General features: G+C 38.6%; 20 non-coding genes across 20 annotated transcripts; all 20 read left to right on the top strand.

The window, feature by feature from the left end:
• The first annotated feature begins 621 nt into the window (after nucleotides 1-621).
• Nucleotides 622-693, top strand: trnac-gca (transfer RNA cysteine (anticodon GCA)). Its single transcript has one exon. It is a non-coding gene; the product is annotated as a tRNA-Cys (tRNA).
• Nucleotides 694-1,073: 380 nt separating this feature from the next.
• trnac-gca (transfer RNA cysteine (anticodon GCA)) lies at nucleotides 1,074-1,145 on the top strand. Its single transcript has one exon. It is a non-coding gene; the product is annotated as a tRNA-Cys (tRNA).
• A 379-nt stretch (nucleotides 1,146-1,524) lies between these two features.
• trnac-gca (transfer RNA cysteine (anticodon GCA)) lies at nucleotides 1,525-1,596 on the top strand. The gene has a single exon. It is a non-coding gene; the product is annotated as a tRNA-Cys (tRNA).
• A 1,157-nt stretch (nucleotides 1,597-2,753) lies between these two features.
• On the top strand, nucleotides 2,754-2,825 carry trnac-gca (transfer RNA cysteine (anticodon GCA)). The gene has a single exon. It is a non-coding gene; the product is annotated as a tRNA-Cys (tRNA).
• Nucleotides 2,826-4,432: 1,607 nt separating this feature from the next.
• Nucleotides 4,433-4,504, top strand: trnac-gca (transfer RNA cysteine (anticodon GCA)). Its single transcript has one exon. It is a non-coding gene; the product is annotated as a tRNA-Cys (tRNA).
• Nucleotides 4,505-4,882: 378 nt separating this feature from the next.
• On the top strand, nucleotides 4,883-4,954 carry trnac-gca (transfer RNA cysteine (anticodon GCA)). Its single transcript has one exon. It is a non-coding gene; the product is annotated as a tRNA-Cys (tRNA).
• Nucleotides 4,955-5,662: 708 nt separating this feature from the next.
• Nucleotides 5,663-5,734, top strand: trnac-gca (transfer RNA cysteine (anticodon GCA)). Its single transcript has one exon. It is a non-coding gene; the product is annotated as a tRNA-Cys (tRNA).
• Nucleotides 5,735-6,114: 380 nt separating this feature from the next.
• Nucleotides 6,115-6,186, top strand: trnac-gca (transfer RNA cysteine (anticodon GCA)). The gene has a single exon. It is a non-coding gene; the product is annotated as a tRNA-Cys (tRNA).
• Nucleotides 6,187-6,565: 379 nt separating this feature from the next.
• Nucleotides 6,566-6,637, top strand: trnac-gca (transfer RNA cysteine (anticodon GCA)). Its single transcript has one exon. It is a non-coding gene; the product is annotated as a tRNA-Cys (tRNA).
• Nucleotides 6,638-7,794: 1,157 nt separating this feature from the next.
• On the top strand, nucleotides 7,795-7,866 carry trnac-gca (transfer RNA cysteine (anticodon GCA)). The gene has a single exon. It is a non-coding gene; the product is annotated as a tRNA-Cys (tRNA).
• Nucleotides 7,867-8,244: 378 nt separating this feature from the next.
• Nucleotides 8,245-8,316, top strand: trnac-gca (transfer RNA cysteine (anticodon GCA)). Its single transcript has one exon. It is a non-coding gene; the product is annotated as a tRNA-Cys (tRNA).
• A 1,487-nt stretch (nucleotides 8,317-9,803) lies between these two features.
• On the top strand, nucleotides 9,804-9,875 carry trnac-gca (transfer RNA cysteine (anticodon GCA)). Its single transcript has one exon. It is a non-coding gene; the product is annotated as a tRNA-Cys (tRNA).
• A 1,157-nt stretch (nucleotides 9,876-11,032) lies between these two features.
• On the top strand, nucleotides 11,033-11,104 carry trnac-gca (transfer RNA cysteine (anticodon GCA)). Its single transcript has one exon. It is a non-coding gene; the product is annotated as a tRNA-Cys (tRNA).
• A 378-nt stretch (nucleotides 11,105-11,482) lies between these two features.
• trnac-gca (transfer RNA cysteine (anticodon GCA)) lies at nucleotides 11,483-11,554 on the top strand. Its single transcript has one exon. It is a non-coding gene; the product is annotated as a tRNA-Cys (tRNA).
• A 708-nt stretch (nucleotides 11,555-12,262) lies between these two features.
• Nucleotides 12,263-12,334, top strand: trnac-gca (transfer RNA cysteine (anticodon GCA)). Its single transcript has one exon. It is a non-coding gene; the product is annotated as a tRNA-Cys (tRNA).
• A 380-nt stretch (nucleotides 12,335-12,714) lies between these two features.
• On the top strand, nucleotides 12,715-12,786 carry trnac-gca (transfer RNA cysteine (anticodon GCA)). The gene has a single exon. It is a non-coding gene; the product is annotated as a tRNA-Cys (tRNA).
• Nucleotides 12,787-13,165: 379 nt separating this feature from the next.
• trnac-gca (transfer RNA cysteine (anticodon GCA)) lies at nucleotides 13,166-13,237 on the top strand. The gene has a single exon. It is a non-coding gene; the product is annotated as a tRNA-Cys (tRNA).
• Nucleotides 13,238-13,615: 378 nt separating this feature from the next.
• On the top strand, nucleotides 13,616-13,687 carry trnac-gca (transfer RNA cysteine (anticodon GCA)). The gene has a single exon. It is a non-coding gene; the product is annotated as a tRNA-Cys (tRNA).
• Nucleotides 13,688-16,735: 3,048 nt separating this feature from the next.
• trnac-gca (transfer RNA cysteine (anticodon GCA)) lies at nucleotides 16,736-16,807 on the top strand. The gene has a single exon. It is a non-coding gene; the product is annotated as a tRNA-Cys (tRNA).
• Nucleotides 16,808-18,745: 1,938 nt separating this feature from the next.
• Nucleotides 18,746-18,817, top strand: trnac-gca (transfer RNA cysteine (anticodon GCA)). Its single transcript has one exon. It is a non-coding gene; the product is annotated as a tRNA-Cys (tRNA).
• The last annotated feature ends 535 nt before the right edge of the window (nucleotides 18,818-19,352 follow it).

Below are 19,352 nucleotides of genomic sequence, written 5' to 3'. Positions count from 1 at the left end.
TGAGCTTTCTGACATTTTTTACAGGCTGGTTGGAACAGCTCAGTGATAAAGTCTTTATCTGCAGATCAAGAGGTCCCCAATTCAAATGTGAGTTCCCTCTGAACAAAACATTTAAGGCCAGGTTTAAGAGTTTCAGATTTCTACACAATGTCATAAAATCTCAAGGCAAGTACATGAAGCCTACATATTTTGTTGAGGTGTGTGGTCAGTCTGCCTCTTTTTACTGTTATAGAGGTTTAACTCACTGATGAATTGCCCAGTGAAATACATATTTAAAGTAAGGTTTGAACTTTCCAATCAACTACATGAAGCTTAAGGCCAATGAAGGCCAAGTTTGAAACTTTGAAATTTGAACAGCCAATGGCAAACTTTCAAGTCAAATACACCAAGCATGTTGTTGTGTGGGTGGCAGGTTTCTTTAATTTGCTGGGGTGGTAAAGCTGAGTGGTAGAGCATTTTACTGCTAAAGAAAAAGTCTCCCTTTCAATTATGTGTGTTCCCTGAGAAATATATATATTGATAGTTTTGATACTTTCAGAATTGAATTCACCATCACAAATTGTAAAGCCAACTAGATGTTTCCGAGTGTTGTTTGGGTTTCCTGCAAAGCTGTGCAACTGTGGGGGTATAGCTCAGTGGTAGAGCATTTGACTGCAGATCAAGAGGTCCCCAGTTCAAATCTGGGTGCCCCCTGTGGGGTATAACAATGGATACTTTTGCTTTCAGATTGGAAGAGACATTACAATTTTTTAAGTCAAATGCATGACACATATTGTTGTCAAGTTTGAAACTTTGAAATTTGAACAGCCAATGGCAAACTTTCAAGTCAAATACACCAAGCATGTTGTTGTGTGGGTGGCAGGTTTCTTTAATTTGCTGGGGTGGTAAAGCTGAGTGGTAGAGCATTTTACTGCTAAAGAAAAAGTCTCCCTTTCAATTATGTGTGTTCCCTGAGAAATATATATATATTGATAGTTTTGATACTTTCAGAATTGAATTCACCATCACAAATTGTAAAGCCAACTAGATGTTTCCGAGTGTTGTTTGGGTTTCCTGCAAAGCTGTGCAACTGTGGGGGTATAGCTCAGTGGTAGAGCATTTGACTGCAGATCAAGAGGTCCCCAGTTCAAATCTGGGTGCCCCCTGTGTGGTAAAAAATGGATACTTTTGCTTTCAGATTGGAAGAGACATTATAATTTTTTAAGTCAAATGCATGACACATATTGTTGTCAAGTTTGAAACTTTGAAATTTGAACAGCCAATGGCAAACTTTCAAGTCAAATACACCAAGCATGTTGTTGTGTGGGTGGCAGGTTTCTTTAATTTGCTGGGGTGGTAAAGCTGAGTGGTAGAGCATTTTACTGCTAAAGAAAAAGTCTCCCTTTCAATTATGTGTGTTCCCTGAGAAATATATATATATTGATAGTTTTGATACTTTCAGAATTGAATTCACCATCACAAATTGTAAAGCCAACTAGATGTTTCCGAGTGTTGTTTGGGTTTCCTGCAAAGCTGTGCAACTGTGGGGGTATAGCTCAGTGGTAGAGCATTTGACTGCAGATCAAGAGGTCCCCAGTTCAAATCCGGGTGCCCCCTGTGTGGTAAAAAATGGATACTTTTGCTTTCAGATTGGAAGAGACATTACAATTTTTTAAGTCAAATGCATGACACATATTGTTGTCAAGTTTGAAACTTTGAAATTTGAACAGCCAATGGCAAACTTTCAAGTCAAATACACCAAGCATGTTGTTGTGTGGGTGGCAGGTTTCTTTAATTTGCTGGGGTGGTAAAGCTGAGTGGTAGAGCATTTTACTGCTAAAGAAAAAGTCTCCCTTTCAATTATGTGTGTTCCCTGAGAAATATATATATTGATAGTTTTGATACTTTCAGAATTGAATTCACCATCACAAATTGTAAAGCCAACTAGATGTTTCCGAGTGTTGTATGGGTTTCCTGCAAAGCTGCGCAACTGTCGGGGTCTAGCTCAGTGGTAGAGCATTTGACTGCAGATCAAGAGGTCCCCAGTTCAAATCTGGGTGCCCCCTGTGGGGTATAAAAATGGATACTTTTGCTTTCAAATTGGAAGAGACATTACAATTTTTTAAGTCAAATGCATGACACATATTGTTGTCTGAGCTTTCTGACATTTTTTACAGGCTGGTTGGAACAGCTCAGTGATAAAGTCTTTATCTGCAGATCAAGAGGTCCCCAATTCAAATGTGAGTTCCCCCTGAACAAAACATTTAAGGCCAGGTTTAAGAGTTTCAGATTTCTACACAATGTCATAAAATCTCAAGGCAAGTACATGAAGCCTACATATTTTGTTGAGGTGTGTGGTCAGTCTGCCTCTTTTTACTGTTATAGAGGTTTAACTCACTGATGAATTGCCCAGTGAAATACATATTTAAAGTAAGTTTTGAACTTTCCAATCAACTACATGAAGCTTAAGGCCAATGAAGGTCAAGTTAGAAACTTTGAAATTTGAACAGCCAATGGCAAACTTTCAAGTCCAATACACCAAGCATGTTGTTGTGTGGGTGGCAGGTTTCTTTAATTTGCTGGGGTGGTAAAGCTGAGTGGTAGAGCATTTTACTGCTAAAGAAAAAGTCTCCCTTTCAATTATGTGTGTTCCCTGAGAAATATATATATTGATAGTTTTGATACTTTCAGAATTGAATTCACCATCACAAATTGTAAAGCCAACTAGATGTTTCCGAGTGTTGTTTGGGTTTCCTGCAAAGCTGTGCAACTGTGGGGGTATAGCTCAGTGGTAGAGCATTTGACTGCAGATCAAGAGGTCCCCAGTTCAAATCTGGGTGCCCCCTGTGGGGTATAAAAATGGATACTTTTGCTTTCAGATTGGAAGAGACATTACAATTTTTTAAGTCAAATGCATGACACATATTGTTGTCAAGTTTGAAACTTTGAAATTTGAACAGCCAATGGCAAACTTTCAAGTCAAATACACAAAGCATGTTGTTGTGTGGGTGGCAGGTTTCTTTAATTTGCTGGGGTGGTAAAGCTGAGTGGTAGAGCATTTTACTGCTAAAGAAAAAGTCTCCCTTTCAATTATGTGTGTTCCCTGAGAAATATATATATTGATAGTTTTGATACTTTCAGAATTGAATTCACCATCACAAATTGTAAAGCCAACTAGATGTTTCCGAGTGTTGTTTGGGTTTCCTGCAAAGCTGTGCAACTGTTGGGGTATAGCTCAGTGGTAGAGCATTTGACTGCAGATCAAGAGGTCCCCAGTTCAAATCTGGGTGCCTCCTGTGTGGTAAAAAACGGATACTTTTGCTTTCAGATTGGAAGAGACATTACAATTTTTTAAGTCAAATGCATGACACATATTGTTGTCAAGTTTGAAACTTTGAAATTTGAACAGCCAATGGCAAACTTTCAAGTCAAATACACCAAGCATGTTGTTGTGTGGGTGGCAGGTTTCTTTAATTTGCTGGTGTGGTAAAGCTGAGTGGTAGAGCATTTTACTGCTAAAGAAAAAGTCTCCCTTTCAATTATGTGTGTTCCCTGAGAAATATATATATTGATAGTTTTGATACTTTCAGAATTGAATTCACCGTCACAAATTGTAAAGCCAACTAGATGTTTCCGAGTGTTGTTCGGGTTACCTGCAAAGCTGTGCAACTGTGGGGGTCTAGCCCAGTGGTAGAGCATTTGACTGCAGATCAAGAGGTCCCCAGTTCAAATCTGGGTGCCCCCTTTGGGGTATAAAAATGGATACTTTTGCTTTCAGATTGGAAGAGACATTACAATTTTTTAAGTCAAATGCATGACACATATTGTTGTCTGAGCTTTCTGACATTTTTTACAGGCTGGTTGGAACAGCTCAGTGATAAAGTCTTTATCTGCAGATCAAGAGGTCCCCAATTCAAATGTGAGTTCCCTCTGAACAAAACATTTAAGGCCAGGTTTAAGAGTTTCAGATTTCTACACAATGTCATAAAATCTCAAGGCAAGTACATGAAGCCTACATATTTTGTTGAGGTGTGTGGTCAGTCTGCCTCTTTTTACTGTTATAGAGGTTTAACTCACTGATGAATTGCCCAGTGAAATACATATTTAAAGTAAGGTTTGAACTTTCCAATCAACTACATGAAGCTTAAGGCCAATGAAGGCCAAGTTTGAAACTTTGAAATTTGAACAGCCAATGGCAAACTTTCAAGTCAAATACACCAAGCATGTTGTTGTGTGGGTGGCAGGTTTCTTTAATTTGCTGGGGTGGTAAAGCTGAGTGGTAGAGCATTTTACTGCTAAAGAAAAAGTCTCCCTTTCAATTATGTGTGTTCCCTGAGAAATATATATATTGATAGTTTTGATACTTTCAGAATTGAATTCACCATCACAAATTGTAAAGCCAACTAGATGTTTCCGAGTGTTGTTTGGGTTTCCTGCAAAGCTGTGCAACTGTGGGGGTATAGCTCAGTGGTAGAGCATTTGACTGCAGATCAAGAGGTCCCCAGTTCAAATCTGGGTGCCCCCTGTGGGGTATAACAATGGATACTTTTGCTTTCAGATTGGAAGAGACATTACAATTTTTTAAGTCAAATGCATGACACATATTGTTGTCAAGTTTGAAACATTGAAATTTGAACAGCCAATGGCAAACTTTCAAGTCAAATACACAAAGCATGTTGTTGTGTGGGTGGCAGGTTTCTTTAATTTGCTGGGGTGGTAAAGCTGAGTGGTAGAGCATTTTACTGCTAAAGAAAAAGTCTCCCTTTCAAGTATGTGTGTTCCCTGAGAAATATATATATTGATAGTTTTGATACTTTCAGAATTGAATTCACCATCACAAATTGTAAAGCCAACTAGATGTTTCCGAGTGTTGTTTGGGTTTCCTGCAAAGCTGTGCAACTGTGGGGGTATAGCTCAGTGGTAGAGCATTTGACTGCAGATCAAGAGGTCCCCAGTTCAAATCTGGGTGCCCCCTGTGGGGTATAAAAATGGATACTTTTGCTTTCAGATTGGAAGAGACATTACAATTTTTTAAGTCAAATGCATGACACATATTGTTGTCTGAGCTTTCTGACATTTTTTACAGGCTGGTTGGAACAGCTCAGTGATAAAGTCTTTATCTGCAGATCAAGAGGTCCCCAATTCAAATGTGAGTTCCCTCTGAACAAAACATTTAAGGCCAGGTTTAAGAGTTTCAGATTTCTACACAATGTCATAAAATCTCAAGGCAAGTACATGAAGCCTACATATTTTGTTGAGGTGTGTGGTCAGTCTGCCTCTTTTTACTGTTATAGAGGTTTAACTCACTGATGAATTGCCCAGTGAAATACATATTTAAAGTAAGGTTTGAACTTTCCAATCAACTACATGAAGCTTAAGGCCAATGAAGGCCAAGTTTGAAACTTTGAAATTTGAACAGCCAATGGCAAACTTTCAAGTCAAATACACCAAGCATGTTGTTGTGTGGGTGGCAGGTTTCTTTAATTTGCTGGGGTGGTAAAGCTGAGTGGTAGAGCATTTTACTGCTAAAGAAAAAGTCTCCCTTTCAATTATGTGTGTTCCCTGAGAAATATATATATTGATAGTTTTGATACTTTCAGAATTGAATTCACCATCACAAATTGTAAAGCCAACTAGATGTTTCCGAGTGTTGTTTGGGTTTCCTGCAAAGCTGTGCAACTGTGGGGGTATAGCTCAGTGGTAGAGCATTTGACTGCAGATCAAGAGGTCCCCAGTTCAAATCTGGGTGCCCCCTGTGGGGTATAACAATGGATACTTTTGCTTTCAGATTGGAAGAGACATTACAATTTTTTAAGTCAAATGCATGACACATATTGTTGTCAAGTTTGAAACTTTGAAATTTGAACAGCCAATGGCAAACTTTCAAGTCAAATACACCAAGCATGTTGTTGTGTGGGTGGCAGGTTTCTTTAATTTGCTGGGGTGGTAAAGCTGAGTGGTAGAGCATTTTACTGCTAAAGAAAAAGTCTCCCTTTCAATTATGTGTGTTCCCTGAGAAATATATATATATTGATAGTTTTGATACTTTCAGAATTGAATTCACCATCACAAATTGTAAAGCCAACTAGATGTTTCCGAGTGTTGTTTGGGTTTCCTGCAAAGCTGTGCAACTGTGGGGGTATAGCTCAGTGGTAGAGCATTTGACTGCAGATCAAGAGGTCCCCAGTTCAAATCTGGGTGCCCCCTGTGTGGTAAAAAATGGATACTTTTGCTTTCAGATTGGAAGAGACATTATAATTTTTTAAGTCAAATGCATGACACATATTGTTGTCAAGTTTGAAACTTTGAAATTTGAACAGCCAATGGCAAACTTTCAAGTCAAATACACCAAGCATGTTGTTGTGTGGGTGGCAGGTTTCTTTAATTTGCTGGGGTGGTAAAGCTGAGTGGTAGAGCATTTTACTGCTAAAGAAAAAGTCTCCCTTTCAATTATGTGTGTTCCCTGAGAAATATATATATATTGATAGTTTTGATACTTTCAGAATTGAATTCACCATCACAAATTGTAAAGCCAACTAGATGTTTCCGAGTGTTGTTTGGGTTTCCTGCAAAGCTGTGCAACTGTGGGGGTATAGCTCAGTGGTAGAGCATTTGACTGCAGATCAAGAGGTCCCCAGTTCAAATCTGGGTGCCCCCTGTGTGGTAAAAAATGGATACTTTTGCTTTCAGATTGGAAGAGACATTACAATTTTTTAAGTCAAATGCATGACACATATTGTTGTCAAGTTTGAAACTTTGAAATTTGAACAGCCAATGGCAAACTTTCAAGTCAAATACACCAAGCATGTTGTTGTGTGGGTGGCAGGTTTCTTTAATTTGCTGGGGTGGTAAAGCTGAGTGGTAGAGCATTTTACTGCTAAAGAAAAAGTCTCCCTTTCAATTATGTGTGTTCCCTGAGAAATATATATATTGATAGTTTTGATACTTTCAGAATTGAATTCACCATCACAAATTGTAAAGCCAACTAGATGTTTCCGAGTGTTGTATGGGTTTCCTGCAAAGCTGCGCAACTGTCGGGGTCTAGCTCAGTGGTAGAGCATTTGACTGCAGATCAAGAGGTCCCCAGTTCAAATCTGGGTGCCCCCTGTGGGGTATAAAAATGGACACTTTTGCTTTCAAATTGGAAGAGACATTACAATTTTTTAAGTCAAATGCATGACACATATTGTTGTCTGAGCTTTCTGACATTTTTTACAGGCTGGTTGGAACAGCTCAGTGATAAAGTCTTTATCTGCAGATCAAGAGGTCCCCAATTCAAATGTGAGTTCCCCCTGAACAAAACATTTAAGGCCAGGTTTAAGAGTTTCAGATTTCTACACAATGTCATAAAATCTCAAGGCAAGTACATGAAGCCTACATATTTTGTTGAGGTGTGTGGTCAGTCTGCCTCTTTTTACTGTTATAGAGGTTTAACTCACTGATGAATTGCCCAGTGAAATACATATTTAAAGTAAGTTTTGAACTTTCCAATCAACTACATGAAGCTTAAGGCCAATGAAGGTCAAGTTAGAAACTTTGAAATTTGAACAGCCAATGGCAAACTTTCAAGTCCAATACACCAAGCATGTTGTTGTGTGGGTGGCAGGTTTCTTTAATTTGCTGGGGTGGTAAAGCTGAGTGGTAGAGCATTTTACTGCTAAAGAAAAAGTCTCCCTTTCAATTATGTGTGTTCCCTGAGAAATATATATATTGATAGTTTTGATACTTTCAGAATTGAATTCACCATCACAAATTGTAAAGCCAACTAGATGTTTCCGAGTGTTGTTTGGGTTTCCTGCAAAGCTGTGCAACTGTGGGGGTATAGCTCAGTGGTAGAGCATTTGACTGCAGATCAAGAGGTCCCCAGTTCAAATCTGGGTGCCCCCTGTGTGGTATAAAAATGGATACTTTTGCTTTCAGATTGGAAGAGACATTACAATTTTTTAAGTCAAATGCATGACACATATTGTTGTCAAGTTTGAAACTTTGAAATTTGAACAGCCAATGGCAAACTTTCAAGTCAAATACACCAAGCATGTTGTTGTGTGGGTGGCAGGTTTCTTTAATTTGCTGGGGTGGTAAAGCTGAGTGGTAGAGCATTTTACTGCTAAAGAAAAAGTCTCCCTTTCAATTATGTGTGTTCCCTGAGAAATATATATATTGATAGTTTTGATACTTTCAGAATTGAATTCACCATCACAAATTGTAAAGCCAACTAGATGTTTCCGAGTGTTGTTTGGGTTTCCTGCAAATCTGTGCAACTGTGGGGGTATAGCTCAGTGGTAGAGCATTTGACTGCAGATCAAGAGGTCCCCAGTTCAAATCTGGGTGCCCCCTGTGTGTATAAAAATGGATACATTTGCTTTCAGATTGGAAGAGACATTACAATTTTTTAAGTCAAATGCATGACACATATTGTTGTCTGAGCTTTCTGACATTTTTTACAAGCTGGTTGGAACAGCTCAGTGATAAAGTCTTTATCTGCAGATCAAGAGGTCCCCAATTCAAATGTGAGTTCCCCCTGAACAAAACATTTAAGGCCAGGTTTAAGAGTTTCAGATTTCTACACAATGTCATAAAATCTCAAGGCAAGTACATGAAGCCTACATATTTTGTTGAGGTGTGTGGTCAGTCTGCCTCTTTTTACTGTTATAGAGGTTTGACTCACTGATGAATTGCCCAGTGAAATACATATTTAAAGTAAGGTTTGAACTTTCCAATCAACTACATGAAGCTTAAGGCCAATGAAGGCCAAGTTTGAAACTTTGAAATTTGAACAGACAATGGCAAACTTTCAAGTCAAATACACCAAGCATGTTGTTGTGTGGGTGGCAGGTTTCTTTAATTTGCTGGGGTGGTAAAGCTGAGTGGTAGAGCATTTTACTGCTAAAGAAAAAGTCTCCCTTTCAATTATGTGTGTTCCCTGAGAAATATATATATTGATAGTTTTGATACTTTCAGAATTGAAGTCACCATCACAAATTGTAAAGCCAACTAGATGTTTCCGAGTGTTGTATGGGTTTCCTGCAAAGCTGCGCAACTGTCGGGGTATAGCTCAGTGGTAGAGCATTTGACTGCAGATCAAGAGGTCCCCAGTTCAAATCTGGGTGTCCCCTGTGGGGTATAAAAATGGATACTTTTGCTTTAAGATTGGAAGAGACATTACAATTTTTTAAGTCAAATGCATGACACATATTGTTGTCTGAGCTTTCTGACATTTTTTACAGGCTGGTTGGAACAGCTCAGTGATAAAGTCTTTATCTGCAGATCAAGAGGTCCCCAATTCAAATGTGAGTTCCCCCTGAACAAAACATTTAAGGCCAGGTTTAAGAGTTTCAGATTTCTACACAATGTCATAAAATCTCAAGGCAAGTACATGAAGCCTACATATTTTGTTGAGGTGTGTGGTCAGTCTGCCTCTTTTTACTGTTATAGAGGTTTAACTCACTGATGAATTGCCCAGTGAAATACATATTTAAAGTAAGGTTTGAACTTTCCAATCAACTACATCAAGCTTAAGGCCAATGAAGGCCAAGTTTGAAACTTTGAAATTTGAACAGCCAATGGCAAACTTTCAAGTCAAATACACCAAGCATGTTGTTGTGTGGGTGGCAGGTTTCTTTAATTTGCTGGGGTGGTAAAGCTGAGTGGTAGAGCATTTTACTGCTAAAGAAAAAGTCTCCCTTTCAATTATGTGTGTTCCCTGAGAAATATATATATTGATAGTTTTGATACTTTCAGAATTGAATTCACCATCACAAATTGTAAAGCCAACTAGATGTTTCCGAGTGTTGTATGGGTTTCCTGCAAAGCTGTGCAACTGTGGGGGTATAGCTCAGTGGTAGAGCATTTGACTGCAGATCAAGAGGTCCCCAGTTCAAATCTGGGTGCCTCCTGTGTGGTAAAAAATGGATACTTTTGCTTTCAGATTGGAAGAGACATTACAATTTTTTAAGTCAAATGCATGACACATATTGTTGTCAAGTTTGAAACTTTGAAATTTGAACAGCCAATGGCAAACTTTCAAGTCAAATACACCAAGCATGTTGTTGTGTGGGTGGCAGGTTTCTTTAATTTGCTGGTGTGGTAAAGCTGAGTGGTAGAGCATTTTACTGCTAAAGAAAAAGTCTCCCTTTCAATTATGTGTGTTCCCTGAGAAATATATATATTGATAGTTTTGATACTTTCAGAATTGAATTCACCGTCACAAATTGTAAAGCCAACTAGATGTTTCCGAGTGTTGTTCGGGTTACCTGCAAAGCTGTGCAACTGTGGGGGTCTAGCCCAGTGGTAGAGCATTTGACTGCAGATCAAGAGGTCCCCAGTTCAAATCTGGGTGCCCCCTTTGGGGTATAAAAATGGATACTTTTGCTTTCAGATTGGAAGAGACATTACAATTTTTTAAGTCAAATGCATGACACATATTGTTGTCTGAGCTTTCTGACATTTTTTACAGGCTGGTTGGAACAGCTCAGTGATAAAGTCTTTATCTGCAGATCAAGAGGTCCCCAATTCAAATGTGAGTTCCCTCTGAACAAAACATTTAAGGCCAGGTTTAAGAGTTTCAGATTTCTACACAATGTCATAAAATCTCAAGGCAAGTACATGAAGCCTACATATTTTGTTGAGGTGTGTGGTCAGTCTGCCTCTTTTTACTGTTATAGAGGTTTAACTCACTGATGAATTGCCCAGTGAAATACATATTTAAAGTAAGGTTTGAACTTTCCAATCAACTACATCAAGCTTAAGGCCAATGAAGGCCAAGTTTGAAACTTTGAAATTTGAACAGCCAATGGCAAACTTTCAAGTCAAATACACCAAGCATGTTGTTGTGTGGGTGGCAGGTTTCTTTAATTTGCTGGGGTGGTAAAGCTGAGTGGTAGAGCATTTTACTGCTAAAGAAAAAGTCTCCCTTTCAATTATGTGTGTTCCCTGAGAAATATATATATTGATAGTTTTGATACTTTCAGAATTGAATTCACCATCACAAATTGTAAAGCCAACTAGATGTTTCCGAGTGTTGTTTGGGTTTCCTGCAAAGCTGTGCAACTGTGGGGGTATAGCTCAGTGGTAGAGCATTTGACTGCAGATCAAGAGGTCCCCAGTTCAAATCTGGGTGCCCCCTGTGGGGTATAACAATGGATACTTTTGCTTTCAGATTGGAAGAGACATTACAATTTTTTAAGTCAAATGCATGACACATATTGTTGTCAAGTTTGAAACTTTGAAATTTGAACAGCCAATGGCAAACTTTCAAGTCAAATACACAAAGCATGTTGTTGTGTGGGTGGCAGGTTTCTTTAATTTGCTGGGGTGGTAAAGCTGAGTGGTAGAGCATTTTACTGCTAAAGAAAAAGTCTCCCTTTCAAGTATGTGTGTTCCCTGAGAAATATATATATTGATAGTTTTGATACTTTCAGAATTGAATTCACCATCACAAATTGTAAAGCCAACTAGATGTTTCCGAGTGTTGTTTGGGTTTCCTGCAAAGCTGTGCAACTGTGGGGGTATAGCTCAGTGGTAGAGCATTTGACTGCAGATCAAGAGGTCCCCAGTTCAAATCTGGGTGCCCCCTGTGGGGTATAAAAATGGATACTTTTGCTTTCAGATTGGAAGAGACATTACAATTTTTTAAGTCAAATGCATGACACATATTGTTGTCTGAGCTTTCTGACATTTTTTACAGGCTGGTTGGAACAGCTCAGTGATAAAGTCTTTATCTGCAGATCAAGAGGTCCCCAATTCAAATGTGAGTTCCCTCTGAACAAAACATTTTAGGCCAGGTTTAAGAGTTTCAGATTTCTACACAATGTCATAAAATCTCAAGGCAAGTACATGAAGCCTACATATTTTGTTGAGGTGTGTGGTCAGTCTGCCTCTTTTTACTGTTATAGAGGTTTAACTCACTGATGAATTGCCCAGTGAAATACATATTTAAAGTAAGGTTTGAACTTTCCAATCAACTACATGAAGCTTAAGGCCAATGAAGGCCAAGTTTGAAACTTTGAAATTTGAACAGCCAATGGCAAACTTTCAAGTCAAATACACCAAGCATGTTGTTGTGTGGGTGGCAGGTTTCTTTAATTTGCTGGGGTGGTAAAGCTGAGTGGTAGAGCATTTTACTGCTAAAGAAAAAGTCTCCCTTTCAATTATGTGTGTTCCCTGAGAAATATATATATTGATAGTTTTGATACTTTCAGAATTGAATTCACCATCACAAATTGTAAAGCCAACTAGATGTTTCCGAGTGTTGTTTGGGTTTCCTGCAAAGCTGTGCAACTGTGGGGGTATAGCTCAGTGGTAGAGCATTTGACTGCAGATCAAGAGGTCCCCAGTTCAAATCTGGGTGCCCCCTGTGGGGTATAACAATGGATACTTTTGCTTTCAGATTGGAAGAGACATTACAATTTTTTAAGTCAAATGCATGACACATATTGTTGTCAAGTTTGAAACTTTGAAATTTGAACAGCCAATGGCAAACTTTCAAGTCAAATACACCAAGCATGTTGTTGTGTGGGTGGCAGGTTTCTTTAATTTGCTGGGGTGGTAAAGCTGAGTGGTAGAGCATTTTACTGCTAAAGAAAAAGTCTCCCTTTCAATTATGTGTGTTCCCTGAGAAATATATATATATTGATAGTTTTGATACTTTCAGAATTGAATTCACCATCACAAATTGTAAAGCCAACTAGATGTTTCCGAGTGTTGTTTGGGTTTCCTGCAAAGCTGTGCAACTGTGGGGGTATAGCTCAGTGGTAGAGCATTTGACTGCAGATCAAGAGGTCCCCAGTTCAAATCTGGGTGCCCCCTGTGTGGTAAAAAATGGATACTTTTGCTTTCAGATTGGAAGAGACATTATAATTTTTTAAGTCAAATGCATGACACATATTGTTGTCAAGTTTGAAACTTTGAAATTTGAACAGCCAATGGCAAACTTTCAAGTCAAATACACCAAGCATGTTGTTGTGTGGGTGGCAGGTTTCTTTAATTTGCTGGGGTGGTAAAGCTGAGTGGTAGAGCATTTTACTGCTAAAGAAAAAGTCTCCCTTTCAATTATGTGTGTTCCCTGAGAAATATATATATATTGATAGTTTTGATACTTTCAGAATTGAATTCACCATCACAAATTGTAAAGCCAACTAGATGTTTCCGAGTGTTGTTTGGGTTTCCTGCAAAGCTGTGCAACTGTGGGGGTATAGCTCAGTGGTAGAGCATTTGACTGCAGATCAAGAGGTCCCCAGTTCAAATCTGGGTGCCCCCTGTGTGGTATAAAAATGGATACTTTTGCTTTCAGATTGGAAGAGACATTACAATTTTTTAAGTCAAATGCATGACACATATTGTTGTCAAGTTTGAAACTTTGAAATTTGAACAGCCAATGGCAAACTTTCAAGTCAAATACACCAAGCATGTTGTTGTGTGGGTGGCAGGTTTCTTTAATTTGCTGGGGTGGTAAAGCTGAGTGGTAGAGCATTTTACTGCTAAAGAAAAAGTCTCCCTTTCAATTATGTGTGTTCCCTGAGAAATATATATATTGATAGTTTTGATACTTTCAGAATTGAATTCACCATCACAAATTGTAAAGCCAACTAGATGTTTCCGAGTGTTGTTTGGGTTTCCTGCAAATCTGTGCAACTGTGGGGGTATAGCTCAGTGGTAGAGCATTTGACTGCAGATCAAGAGGTCCCCAGTTCAAATCTGGGTGCCCCCTGTGGGGTATAAAAATGGATACTTTTGCTTTCAGATTGGAAGAGACATTACAATTTTTTAAGTCAAATGCATGACACATATTGTTGTCTGAGCTTTCTGACATTTTTTACAAGCTGGTTGGAACAGCTCAGTGATAAAGTCTTTATCTGCAGATCAAGAGGTCCCCAATTCAAATGTGAGTTCCCCCTGAACAAAACATTTAAGGCCAGGTTTAAGAGTTTCAGATTTCTACACAATGTCATAAAATCTCAAGGCAAGTACATGAAGCCTACATATTTTGTTGAGGTGTGTGGTCAGTCTGCCTCTTTTTACTGTTATAGAGGTTTGACTCACTGATGAATTGCCCAGTGAAATACATATTTAAAGTAAGGTTTGAACTTTCCAATCAACTACATGAAGCTTAAGGCCAATGAAGGCCAAGTTTGAAACTTTGAAATTTGAACAGACAATGGCAAACTTTCAAGTCAAATACACCAAGCATGTTGTTGTGTGGGTGGCAGGTTTCTTTAATTTGCTGGGGTGGTAAAGCTGAGTGGTAGAGCATTTTACTGCTAAAGAAAAAGTCTCCCTTTCAATTATGTGTGTTCCCTGAGAAATATATATATTGATAGTTTTGATACTTTCAGAATTGAAGTCACCATCACAAATTGTAAAGCCAACTAGATGTTTCCGAGTGTTGTATGGGTTTCCTGCAAAGCTGCGCAACTGTCGGGGTCTAGCTCAGTGGTAGAGCATTTGACTGCAGATCAAGAGGTCCCCAGTTCAAATCTGGGTGTCCCCTGTGGGGTATAAAAATGGATACTTTTGCTTTAAGATTGGAAGAGACATTACAATTTTTTAAGTCAAATGCATGACACATATTGTTGTCTGAGCTTTCTGACATTTTTTACAGGCTGGTTGGAACAGCTCAGTGATAAAGTCTTTATCTGCAGATCAAGAGGTCCCCAATTCAAATGTGAGTTCCCCCTGAACAAAACATTTAAGGCCAGGTTTAAGAGTTTCAGATTTCTACACAATGTCATAAAATCTCAAGGCAAGTACATGAAGCCTACATATTTTGTTGAGGTGTGTGGTCAGTCTGCCTCTTTTTACTGTTATAGAGGTTTAACTCACTGATGAATTGCCCAGTGAAATACATATTTAAAGTAAGGTTTGAACTTTCCAATCAACTACATGAAGCTTAAGGCCAATGAAGGCCAAGTTTGAAACTTTGAAATTTGAACAGCCAATGGCAAACTTTCAAGTCAAATACACCAAGCATGTTGTTGTGTGGGTGGCAGGTTTCTTTAATTTGCTGGGGTGGTAAAGCTGAGTGGTAGAGCATTTTACTGCTAAAGAAAAAGTCTCCCTTTCAATTATGTGTGTTCCCTGAGAAATATATATATTGATAGTTTTGATACTTTCAGAATTGAATTCACCATCACAAATTGTAAAGCCAACTAGATGTTTCCGAGTATTGTTCGGGTTACCTGCAAATCTGTGCAACTGTGGGGGTCTAGCTCAGTGGTAGAGCATTTGACTGCAGATCAAGAGGTCCCCAGTTCAAATCTGGGTGCCCCCTGTGGGGTATAAAAATTGATACTTTTGCTTTCAGATTGGAAGAGACATTACAATTTTTTAAGTCAAATGCATGACACATATTGTTGTCTGAGCTTTCAGATATTTTTTACAGGCTGGTTGGAACAGCTCAGTGATAAAGTCTTTATCTGCAGATCAAGAGGTCCCCAATTCAAATATGAGTTCCCCCTGAACAAAACATTTAAGGCCAGGTTTAAGAGTTTCAGATTTCTACACAATGTCATAAAATCTCAAGGCAAGTACATGAAGCCTACATATTTTGTTGAGGTGTGTTGTCAGTCTGCCTCTTTTTACTGTTATAGAGGTTTAACTCACTGATGAATTGCCCAGTGAAATACATATTTAAAGTAAGGTTTGAACTTTCCAATCAACTACATCAAGCTTAAGGCCAATGAAGGCCAAGTTTGAAACTTTGAAATTCGAACAGCCAATGGCAAAGTTTCAAGTCAAATACACCAAGCATGTTGTTGTGTGGGTGGCAGGTTTCTTTAATTTGCTGGGGTGGTAAAGCTGAGTGCTAGAGCATTTTACTGCTAAAGAAAAAGTCTCCCTTTCAATTATGTGTGTTCCCTGAGAAATATATATATTGATAGTTTTGATACTTTCAGAATTGAATTCACCATCACAAATTGTAAAGCCAACTAGATGTTTCCGAGTGTTGTTTGGGTTTCCTGCAAAGCTGTGCAGCTGTGGGGGTATAGCACAGTGGTAGAGCATTAGACTGCAGACCAAGAGGTCCCCAGTTCAAATCTGGGTGCCCCCTGTGGGGTATAAAAATGGATACTTTTGCTTTCAGATTGGAAGAGACATTACAATTTTTTAAGTCAAATGCATGACACATATTGTTGTCTGAGCTTTCTGACATTTTTTACAGGCTGGTTGGAACAGCTCAGTGATAAAGTCTTTATCTGCAGATCAAGAGGTCCCCAATTCAAATGTGAGTTCCCCCTGAACAAAACATTTAAGGCCAGGTTTAAGAGTTTCAGATTTCTACACAATGTCATAAAATCTCAACGCAAGTACATGAAGCCTACATATTTTGTTGAGGTGTGTGGTCAGTCTGCCTCTTTTTACTGTTATAGAGGTTTAACTCACTGATGAATTGCCCAGTGAAATACATATTTAAAGTAAGTTTTGAACTTTCCAATCAACTACATGAAGCTTAAGGCCAATGAAGGCCAAGTTAGAAACTTTGAAATTTGAACAGCCAATGGCAAACTTTCAAGTCAAATACACCAAGCATGTTGTTGTGTGGGTGGCAGGTTTCTTTAATTTGCTGGGGTGGTAAAGCTGAGTGGTAGAGCATTTTACTGCTAAAGAAAAAGTCTCCCTTTCAATAATGTGTGTTCCCTGAGAAATATATATATTGATAGTTTTGATACTTTCAGAATTGAATTCACCATCACAAATTGTAAAGCCAACTAGATGTTTCCGAGTGTTGTTTGGGTTTCCTGCAAATCTGTGCAACTGTGGGGGTATAGCTCAGTGGTAGAGCATTTGACTGCAGATCAAGAGGTCCCCAGTTCAAATCTGGGTGCCCCCTGTGTGGTATAAAAATGGATACTTTTGCTTTCAGATTGGAAGAGACATTACAATTTTTTAAGTCAAATGCATGACACATATTGTTGTCTGAGCTTTCTGACATTTTTTACAGGCTGGTTAGAACAGCTCAGTGATAAAGTCTTTATCTGCAGATCAAGAGGTCCCCAATTCAAATATGAGTTCCCCCTGAACAAAACATTTAAGGCCAGGTTTAAGAGTTTCAGATTTCTACACAATGTCATAAAATCTCAACGCAAGTACATGAAGCCTACATATTTTGTTGAGGTGTGTGGTCAGTCTGCCTCTTTTTACTGTTATAGAGGTTTAACTCACTGATGAATTGCCCAGTGAAATACATATTTAAAGTAAGGTTTGAACTTTCCAATCAACTACATGAAGCCTAAGGCCAATGAAGGCCAAGTTTGAAACTTTGAAATTTGAACAGCCAATGGCAAACTTTCAAGTCAAATACACCAAGCATGTTGTTGTGTGGGTGGCAGGTTTCTTTAATTTGCTGGGGTGGTAAAGCTGAGTGGTAGAGCATTTTACTGCTAAAGAAAAAGTCTCCCTTTCAATTATGTGTGTTCCCTGAGAAATATATATATTGATAGTTTTGATACTTTCAGAATTGAATTCACCATCACAAATTGTAAAGCCAACTAGATGTTTCCGAGTGTTGTTTGGGTTTCCTGCAAAGCTGTGCAACTGTAGGGGTATAGCTCAGTGGTAGAGCATTTGATTGCAGATCAAGAGGTCCCCAGTTCAAATCTGGGTGCCCCCTGTGTGGTATAAAAATGGATACTTTTGCTTTCAGATTGGAAGAGACATTACAATTTTTTAAGTCAAATGCATGACACATATTGTTGTCAAGTTTGAAACTTTGAAATTTGAACAGCCAATGGCAAACTTTCAAGTCAAATACACCAAGCATGTTGTTGTGTGGGTGGCAGGTTTCTTTAATTTGCTGGGGTGGTAAAGCTGAGTGGTAGAGCATTTTACTGCTAAAGAAAAAGTCTCCCTTTCAATGATGTGTGTTCCCTGAGAAATATATATATTGATAGTTTTGATACTTTCAGAATTGAATTCACCATCACAAATTGTAAAGCCAACTAGATGTTTCCGAGTGTTGTTTGGGTTTCCTGCAAAGCTGTGCAACTGTGGGGGTCTAGCTCAGTGGTAGAGCATTTGACTGCAGATCAAGAGGTCCCCTGTTCAAATCTGGGTGCCCCCTGTGTGGTATAAAAATGGATACTTTTGCTTTTAGATTGGAAGAGACATTACAATTTTTTAAGTCAAATGCATGACACATATTGTTGTCTGAGCTTTCTGACATTTTTTACAGGCTGGTTGGAACAGCTCAGTGATAAAGTCTTTATCTGCAGATCAAGAGGTCCCCAATTCAAATGTGAGTTCCCCCTGAACAAAACATTTAAGGCCAGGTTTAAGAGTTTCAGATTTCTACACAATGTCATAAAATCTCAAGGCAAGTACATGAAGCCTACATATTTTGTTGAGGTGTGTGGTCAGTCTGCCTCTTTTTACTGTTATAGAGGTTTAACTCACTGATGAATTGCCCAGTGAAATACATATTTAAAGTAAGGTTTGAACTTTCCAATCAACTACATGAAGCTTAAGGCCAATGAAGGCCAAGTTTGAAACTTTGAAATTTGAACAGCCAATGGCAAACTTTCAAGTCAAATACACCAAGCATGTTGTTGTGTGGGTGGCATGTTTCTTTAATTTGCTGGGGTGGTAAAGCTGAGTGGTAGAGCATTTTACTGCTAAAGAAAAAGTCTCCCTTTCAATTATGTGTGTTCCCTGAGAAATATATATATTGATAGTTTTGATACTTTCAGAATTGAATTCACCATCACAAATTGTAAAGCCAACTAGATGTTTCCGAGTGTTGTTTGGGTTTCCTGCAAAGCTGTGCAACTGTGGGGGTATAGCTCAGTGGTAGAGCATTTGACTGCAGATCAAGAGGTCCCCAGTTCAAATCTGGGTGCCCCCTGTGGGGTATAAAAATGGATACTTTTGCTTTCAGATTGGAAGAGACATTACAATTTTTTAAGTCAAATGCATGACACATATTGTTGTCAAGTTTGAAACTTTGAAATTTGAACAGCCAATGGCAAACTTTCAAGTCAAATACACAAAGCATGTTGTTGTGTGGGTGGCAGGTTTCTTTAATTTGCTGGGGTGGTAAAGCTGAGTGGTAGAGCATTTTACTGCTAAAGAAAAAGTCTCCCTTTCAATTATGTGTGTTCCCTGAGAAATATATATATTGATAGTTTTGATACTTTCAGAATTGAATTCACCATCACAAATTGTAAAGCCAACTAGATGTTTCCGAGTGTTGTTTGGGTTTCCTGCAAAGCTGTGCAACTGTTGGGGTATAGCTCAGTGGTAGAGCATTTGACTGCAGATCAAGAGGTCCCCAGTTCAAATCTGGGTGCCTCCTGTGTGGTAAAAAATGGATACTTTTGCTTTCAGATTGGAAGAGACATTACAATTTTTTAAGTCAAATGCATGACACATATTGTTGT

This window comes from Salminus brasiliensis, chromosome 3, assembly GCF_030463535.1.
Source record: "Salminus brasiliensis chromosome 3, fSalBra1.hap2, whole genome shotgun sequence".
Taxonomy (NCBI): Eukaryota; Metazoa; Chordata; class Actinopteri; order Characiformes; family Bryconidae; genus Salminus; species Salminus brasiliensis.
Note: the sequence above shows the minus strand (reverse complement) of the source record. Positions and strands in the feature narration are given on the sequence as shown.